Here is a 9,650-nt window from a genome sequence, read left to right on the forward strand (position 1 = left end):
CTGCTTCCTTTTATCAAGTGTTATTCGTTTATCATCTTTTTATATTAAATCAATCTATGTTTTTCTAGCTAATTCTCCTATTGTGGTTTATTTGTATATTATCATCACACATTACTTTATATTGATTGTGTAAGAATTTTATAATTATTACTTATTATCATCAAATTTTGTTATTACTTTTACCCATAGTTTTTAATACTTAAAGCTATTGTAGCGCTACTTTTAATTTATTCTATCACTTATCATATTAATTTTATGTGACTTGCATTTTGCAAAATGAATGCATTACTTTCAATATATATATATATATATATATATATATATATATATATATATATATATATATATATATATATATATACACACACACGTACACTACCAACACACTCTGACACATATTTTATACACACTATGGGAGCTGCCTCAGATTGGGTTTATTCTTGTCTGCTCTGAGCTGCAACAACTCTGTGGGTGGTGCTGGACGCTGGTGCTCGCGGCTCATAGGAAATACTAGTCATGGTGAGCAATGGATCTAAGCAGACCTGTAGTGCTCACTCACTGCCTCTCTCCATAACTTAACAAGTGAATAAAATATATATATTTGTTATTTAGAAATATTAATTGTTTGTATTCATTCAGTTTTGACCGCATATGGCCAGTGCCCCTGACTGCACGTCCCTGCTACCTAGGTATCTAGTTTTACTTTTCAGAAAAAGATTATCAAGAGATATTTTATGTACATTTCCTAAATAAAAGTACATTAAATGGGAAACCTATTTTAAATTGCTGCACTCATTAAAGGGCGTCTCACATTGTCCTCATGAATTTTTATGTGTTTAATTATATCTCTTATTCTAAACTCTGTTGTCTTTTCTCTACTTTACACGCACACACTCATACACACACATACACAAAAAAACTAAACAAAAACAAATAAATCAAAACCAATCCCTTTTATGTGTTAGTTAAAGCAGTTTGCCTTGACAATTTCTTTGCAGGGAATGGTATATTTATTATTTAACCCTAAATTTGTCACTGTTCAGACAGAGCAAAAGTTTTAAGTTCTCTAGTTACTTCTACTGTACTGACATTGTTTTCTCTGGGTATCTTTGTTGAAATTAAGTAGGAATAAAAGCTCAGGAGTGTGCACGTCTCTTGATCACTAAATGGCAGCAGTCTTGCAAGAATGAATTGAAACAGCACTGGATGTCTGCAGTCTGCACTATTTCCTGCCATTTAGGGGCCCAGAATGCCTTGCCTCTACCTAGGTATCTTGTTTTCAACATAGATTATCAAGCGATATTTGTTGTACATTTCCTAAATAGAATTTAATCGGAAACTTATTGAAAATTGCTGCGCTCTGTAGTTGGGCGTCACTCATTATGCATATGAAATTGAAGGCTTTTATATCTTTTTTTTGTGGTTTGGTACGGTAAGTACTAGGTACATTATTAATTTAAAATGAATCACATGATCACCTTGCTAACTTGGAAGTTTTTCTAACACCAAGGATAGCATGATTTAGGCCAAACATTTCACCCCCAATAATTTAAAACAAAAGGTGTACAATTGTATATTTAAAAAGAAATTAATGTTGAAACATTTTCAAATCTTTATCTAATCAACAATTTGAAGTTTAATTTTGACATTATCTTTTTAATGCTTGACACACCTTTTTAAAAGCCTCTCTCTTAAAAGGCACATGGTATTGTGCCATCCATGCCACCATGGTAGTTTACTTTTGAAACATGCCGAGAATGGAATGGATTTTTAATTCCCCTGTAAATTTGCTTCCTTCCAGTTATCCTTTTTAGGAATCTGAGAAGAATACTTTGCAATTGATTATGGTCTGTAATAGCGGACCTCTTAAAGGGACATCGCATGCTATTTAAAAACAGCTAATAATAATTTAATTAATTGTTTTAAGGATTGTGCAAGTTCAATTTTAACATTGAAGATTGCGATATAATACAGTATTTTAATAAACTTTAAAAGTAAAAGTATTTATATCTAAATGTGCAGTGCACATCACAAATACTCAGCCTGAGTCTTGCTAATTGACTTAGTTATTGATCATCTTTAAGATTAACAGAATATATAAAAAGATGAGCTAATAAAAAAAAGAAATATTACACAAAACCAGTGGATAAACACTGCAGTGCACAAATGCACATTTACTGAGTGAATTATTTAATAAATGTTCAAAATTGTTCATTCTCAGACAGTCACACAGCACAGAGATGAAGCAGTTACAAGTTGGTTCCTTTTTTTTCTTGTAGACAAGAAATATTTAGACATATTATCTCTAAAGTAAAACAAAACAACTATTGATAATTTTATTGACAAATTTTTGTTCATTGAAGATAATCAAATCAGTCACGCTTGACTTTAGTCTCTGTCTCACCCACAGCTCTTGTGTCAAACTAAATTTTATTGTAAGATTAAGAAAATCTATACCTTGTATAGAAATTAGTGACCACAAAAAAAATACATTTTCTAACTTTGAAAAAGAAAAAAAAAAAACGATCCGAAAGTAATGTTTTTTAGTCTATTATAATATTCAAAAAGGTGAAATGTGTTGAGATATAAAAATACATCAACCATAGGCAGCCCGTTTCGCCATCTTTGTGCCTCATTCATTTTCCAAAATTTTATTTTTTGTATGGTTGATGTTCAACTCAACTCAAGCGTTTCATCTTTTTGAGATTTTATATCTATATTTAAAATTAAAATACTCAATTCCTCATTTATTCCTTAAAACTTCAGAATCTTATGATATGATGATCATTGATAGAGGATCACATGTGAAATAATCTACCATAGGTGGTATTTTTTAATCGGTTACTATACTAACCTTCCTCTATAACCAACCATTTAAAGGGACATGAAACCTTTCTTTTGTAATGTCCTTTTTATATTTCACATGTATTTATCATCAATATTTTTTTTTTACATTTTAAACATTGATACTTAGTAATATTTAATTGGAGGAGGCTCATATGGGCCAAACAGGCTGTCTATGGCTGGTGATGTTAATCACTCAAATTACACATTGAGTGAAATAATTAACCTACGCCATACTGACGAGCCCCAAGATAGGGCGAAACAGTCTTATTTCATTCATAACCCCCCTCTATTAAATTACTGTAGTTGATTAGGTAGGTTACTATGGAGGCAGGGGTGTATATTTTGGCCTTGGCAAACAAGGCCCTTGCCTAGGGCAGCATATATGTGAGCGGTGCAGTAGATTTTTGTGGCTATATTTCATAGAGTTATTTTAGAAGTATTATACATGTATCTAATGAGAGACTTAGTTTACGAAACTTAAAATCAAGGGAGTATAATAAGAGAGGTAACTCTGAACCTTTCTTTTATTCCAATAGCTATTACATTTAGTTTTCTTGCATTTCCAACACTCAGCATTGTGCTTGCAAAGTATTGAATCTGAGTTTTTCTACATATATTGTAGTAATAGTTGTGTATTTGTATGTGTGAGTGTATATATTTATATATATGTGTGTGTGTGTGCACGTGCGCATGTGACAGTGTCTATGTGCATAACTTTGTATGTGTCTGTGATTATGTAGGTCACTCTCTGTGCAAGTGTTTTGCAAGCTCTGGTGGACGTTTACTTTAGAAATACTATTCCAAATAAAAAAAAAAATTCCAAAAAATGCCTAAGACCCTGGGGGGGGGGGGGCTCAGCAGAATTTTGAGTGCCTAGGGCTGCACAAAATCTAAATACGCCAATGCACATTGCATGTTGGTGTTAGAAGAACACTGTTGCCCATGAATAAATACAATGACCTTAAAGGGACACTGAACCAAATTTTTTTCTTTTGTGATTCAGATAGAGCATACAATTTTAAGCTACTTTCTAATTTACTTCTATTATCAAATGTTCTTCATTTTCTTGGTATGTTTATTTTAAATTACAACAATGTAAGTTTAGATGCCGGCTAATTTTTGGTGAACAACCTGGGTTGTTCTTGCCGATTGGTGGATAAATTCATCCACCAATTGAAAAGTGCTGTCCACAGGTATGAACCAAAAAAAAAGTTTAGATACTTTATTTTCCAAAAAAAGATAGCAAGAGAACAAAGACAAATCAGAAATTGAATCACGAAAGAAAAAATTTGTGTTCAGTGTCCCTTTAACACTATCAAATTTCAAGTTGTGAATTATAAATTTTGAACAATACTTTAATAGCAATAATAATATACATCTTAATTTTTTTTTCAACAATAAAGTTGTTTCATCAAAAAGTTTATTCTTTATTGTCTTATTTTTTCGAATAAAATAAGTGTTTTTATTTGTGTTAGCTATTTGATTTATTTATATGACCCTCATAGTTATCATAACTGAAATAATAGAGAAAATAAAGATATACAACTGGTCTTAGTATTTATATATTATTTTATTTTTAATAATCAATAAACACTTGAAAAAATTCTCCACAATCCTCCCCACAACACCAATAATTGGCATGAATAATTATTTTTATATAGAGATGGAAGAATATTGTCAGCAGCAGCAGTAAGCAGCATTTTTCGAAAAATACAGAAACTGATTTGTTTTCAAGGCCAGACTTAGAAATCAGAAAGGATCCTGTTCTCAGCACAACTCCAGCAGTACAGAAACGAAAACTCCAGCAGTACAGAAACGAAGCACTTGTAGTCAGTGCTCCTCAATTTTTTAAATACACAGACAAACAAAGCACAGACTTATAAATCAGAAAGGAACCTGTATAATAAAGAAAAACAGAGATTCATTAAGTAAACAGTACAAATAACACATGCAAACCTATCTAAAACAAAGCAACTGCATTTAAGGGGTGTACAATACTAATAACTATATTATTACCTTTCAGTGATGGAAAATGCCTTTTATAAAATTGTACCAACTCTCAGCAGCAGCAAAAGCAGCAATTATTAAATACACAGTCAAATAAGGGCCGGATTTAGAATTCTGAAAGGATCCTGTATAATAAAGAAAAACACAGAGTTTCATTAAGTAAACAGTACACAAAAATAACACATGCAAACCTAGGTATAAGAAAGACAATTCATTAAAGGGGTGTGCAATACTAATAACTAAATTATTACCTTTCAGAGATGGAAAATGCCTTTTATAAAATTGTACCAACTCTCAGCAGCAGGAAAAGCAGCAATTATTAAATACACAGTCAAATAAGGGTCGGCTTTAGAATTCTGAAAGGATCCTGTATAATAAAGAAAAACACAGAGTTTCATTAAGTAAACAGTACACAAAAATAACACATGCAAACCTAGGTATAAGAAAGACAATTCATTAAAGGGGTGTGCAATACTAATAACTAAATTATTACCTTTCAGAGATGGAAAATGCCTTTTATAAAATTGAACCAACTCTCAGCAACAGGAAAAGCAGCAATTATTAAATACACAGTCAAATAAGGGTCGGCTTTAGAATTCTGAAAGGATCCTGTATAATAAAGAAAAACACAGAGTTTCATTAAGTAAACAGTACACAAAAATAACACATGCAAACCTAGGTATAAGAAAGACAATTCATTAAAGGGGTGTGCAATACTAATAACTAAATTATTACCTTTCAGAGATGGAAAATGCCTTTTATAAAATTGTACCAACTCTCAGCAGCAGGAAAAGCAGCAATTATTAAATACACAGTCAAATAAGGGTCGGCTTTAGAATTCTGAAAGGATCCTGTATAATAAAGAAAAACACAGAGTTTCATTAAGTAAACAGTACACAAAAATAACACATGCAAACCTAGGTATAAGAAAGACAATTCATTAAAGGGGTGTGCAATACTAATAACTAAATTATTACCTTTCAGTGATGGAAAATGCCTTTTATAAAATTGTACCAACTCTCAGCAACAGGAAAAGCAGCAATTATTAAATACACAGTCAAATAAGGGTCGGCTTTAGAATTCTGAAAGGATCCTGTATAATAAAGAAAAACACAGAGTTTCATTAAGTAAACAGTACACAAAAATAACACATGCAAACCTAGGTATAAGAAAGACAATTCATTAAAGGGGTGTGCAATACTAATAACTAAATTATTACCTTTCAGAGATGGAAAATGCCTTTTATAAAATTGTACCAACTCTCAGCAGCAGGAAAAGCAGCAATTATTAAATACACAGTCAAATAAGGGTCGGCTTTAGAATTCTGAAAGGATCCTGTATAATAAAGAAAAACACAGAGTTTCATTAAGTAAACAGTACACAAAAATAACACATGCAAACCTAGGTATAAGAAAGACAATTCATTAAAGGGGTGTGCAATACTAATAACTAAATTATTACCTTTCAGTGATGGAAAATGCCTTTTATAAAATTGTACCAACTCTCAGCAACAGGAAAAGCAGCAATTATTAAATACACAGTCAAATAAGGGTCGGCTTTAGAATTCTGAAAGGATCCTGTATAATAAAGAAAAACACAGAGTTTCATTAAGTAAACAGTACACAAAAATAACACATGCAAACCTAGGTATAAGAAAGACAATTCATTAAAGGGTGTGCAATACTAATAACTAAATTATTACCTTTCAGAGATGGAAAATGCCTTTTATAAAATTGTACCAACTCTCAGCAGCAGGAAAAGCAGCAATTATTAAATACACAGTCAAATAAGGGTCGGCTTTAGAATTCTGAAAGGATCCTGTATAATAAAGAAAAACACAGAGTTTCATTAAGTAAACAGTACACAAAAATAACACATGCAAACCTAGGTATAAGAAAGACAATTCATTAAAGGGGTGTGCAATACTAATAACTAAATTATTACCTTTCAGAGATGGAAAATGCCTTTTATAAAATTGTACCAACTCTCAGCAGCAGCAAAAGCAGCAATTATTAAATACACAGTCAAATAAGGGTCGGCTTTAGAATTCTGAAAGGATCCTGTATAATAAAGAAAAACACAGAGTTTCATTAAGTAAACAGTACACAAAAATAACACATGCAAACCTAGGTATAAGAAAGACAATTCATTAAAGGGGTGTGCAATACTAATAACTAAATTATTACCTTTCAGAGATGGAAAATGCCTTTTATAAAATTGTACCAACTCTCAGCAGCAGGAAAAGCAGCAATTATTAAATACACAGTCAAATAAGGGTCGGCTTTAGAATTCTGAAAGGATCCTGTATAATAAAGAAAAACACAGAGTTTCATTAAGTAAACAGTACACAAAAATAACACATGCAAACCTAGGTATAAGAAAGACAATTCATTAAAGGGGTGTGCAATACTAATAACTAAATTATTACCTTTCAGAGATGGAAAATGCCTTTTATAAAATTGTACCTACTCTCAGCAACAGGAAAAGCAGCAATTATTAAATACACAGTCAAATAAGGGTCGGCTTTAGAATTCTGAAAGGATCCTGTATAATAAAGAAAAACACAGAGTTTCATTAAGTAAACAGTACACAAAAATAACACATGCAAACCTAGGTATAAGAAAGACAATTCATTAAAGGGGTGTGCAATACTAATAACTAAATTATTACCTTTCAGAGATGGAAAATGCCTTTTATAAAATTGTACCAACTCTCAGCAGCAGGAAAAGCAGCAATTATTAAATACACAGTCAAATAAGGGTCGGCTTTAGATTTCTGAAAGGATCCTGTATAATAAAGAAAAACACAGAGTGTCATTAAGTAAACAGTACACAAAAAAAAAAACACATGCAAACCTAGGTAAAAGAAAGCCAATGCATTAAAAGGGTGTGCAATACTAATAACTATATTATTACCTTTCAGAGATGGAAAATGTCTTTGAGAAAATTGTACCAACACTCAGCAGCAGCAGCAGTTATTATTAAAAAAAAAAGTCAAATGTGGGCCGGCTTTAGTATTCCGAAAGGATCCTGTATAATAAAGAAAAACACAGAGTTTCATTAAGTAAACAGTAGACAAAAATAACACATGCAAACCTAGGTAAAAGAAAGACAATTCATTAAAGGGGTGTGCAATACTAATAACTAAATTATTACCTTTCAGAGATGGAAAATGCCTTTTATAAAATTGTACAAACTCTCAGCAGCAGCAAAAGCAGCAATTATTAAATACACAGTCAAATAAGGGTCGGCTTTAGAATTCTGAAAGGATCCTGTATAAAAAATAAAAAATTAAAGAGATTCATTAAGTAAAGAGTAAACAAAAATAACATGCAAACCTAGGTAAAAGAAAGCCAATGCATTGAAGGGGTATGCAATAGTAATAACTATATTATTACCTTTCAGAGATGGAAAATGCCTTTTAGTAAAATGAAACAACTCTCAGCAGCAGCAAAAGCAGCAATTATTAAATACACAGTCAAATAAGGGCCAGCTTTAGTATTCTGAAAGGATCCTGTATAATAAAGAAAAACACAGATTCATTAAGTAAATAGTACACAAAAATAACACATGCAAACCTATGTAAAAGAAAGCCAATGTATTAAAGGGGTATGCAATAATAATAACTATATACCTTTCAGAGATGGAGAATGCCTTTTAGAAAATTGTACCAACTCGCAACAGCAGCAACTGCAGTTATTAAATACACAGTCAAATAAGAGACGGCTTTAGAATTCTGAATGGATCCTGTATAAAAAAGAAAAACAGAATAATTAAGTTAACAATACACAAAAATAACATAAAAAACTTAGTAAAAGAAAGTCAATGAATTAAAGGGGTATGCAATACTAATAACTATATACCTTTCAGAGATGGAAAATTCCTTTGAGAAAATTGTACCAACTCTCAACAGCAACAGCAGTTATTAAATACACAGTCAAATAAGGGCCAGGCCCGGCATTAGAATTCTGAAAGGATCCTGTATAATATCAAAAAATAAAACAGGTTATTTAAGTAAATAAAACAGTAGACAAAAAATAATTTAAAAGTTAAATTAGATTTATAACCACATTCCTACCTTAGAGAGCTTGTGGAGCATTCAGCAGGAGAAGTCCTCTTCTTTAAAGAAACCCTTTGTTTTGCGCCATTTTTTTTAAATATTCGCAAGGTGATGATGGTCGATTTTTCATGTTCTTTTTTTTACAAAAGAAATACTATAATTTGCAGAAATAGCAGCAGCACTAGCAACATCAACTGTAGATTATGAATGCTAAATATCATATAACATTAAATTCTAGTAGTACAAGACACTGTTTATCTGATTCGAAATCCAGCAGCAGTAGCAGTAGGTAGCGGTAGGACAGCCGAGGAAGCAGTAAAAGGACATAAAAAATAAAAATGATCTTTTATACTTTGAGTTTTAAAAAATTATTTTTATATTTTATATCCTTTTAAAAAAAAATTTTGGTGAGGTTTACATATTTGTATCCACCGCAAACACAATTGGTCTTTGTTCTGAGGGATCATCATCGTCTGTATCACTGCTGCCGGTAGTGTTTTGTCTGATAGCCTCCATCTGATGTTGTTCTGGTATCCAGTGTTGATTCATTTTGAGAAATGTTAAACGGTCAACATTTACACTAGATAGTCTATTTCGATGATCAGTCACAACACTACCAGCAGCACTAAACACACGCTCTGACTGAACACTCGTTGGGGGACAACTTAAATATTGAAAGGCAATATGTGACAATTCAGGCCATAATATTTTTTTGGCTTTCCAGTAACTCAATGGGT

General features: G+C 31.7%; 1 long non-coding RNA gene across 1 annotated transcript; it reads right to left on the reverse strand.

Moving 5' to 3' along the window:
• Positions 1-8,507: 8,507 nt before the first annotated feature.
• LOC128640542 (uncharacterized) lies at positions 8,508-9,307 on the reverse strand. The gene is made up of 3 exons (XR_008399357.1): positions 8,932-9,307; positions 8,717-8,832; positions 8,508-8,600 (listed from the first exon to the last, which is right to left on the reverse strand). It is a non-coding gene; the product is annotated as an uncharacterized LOC128640542 (long non-coding RNA).
• Between the last annotated feature and the right edge of the window lie 343 nt (positions 9,308-9,650).

Source organism: Bombina bombina, chromosome 1, assembly GCF_027579735.1.
Source record: "Bombina bombina isolate aBomBom1 chromosome 1, aBomBom1.pri, whole genome shotgun sequence".
NCBI lineage: Eukaryota > Metazoa > Chordata > Amphibia > Anura > Bombinatoridae > Bombina > Bombina bombina.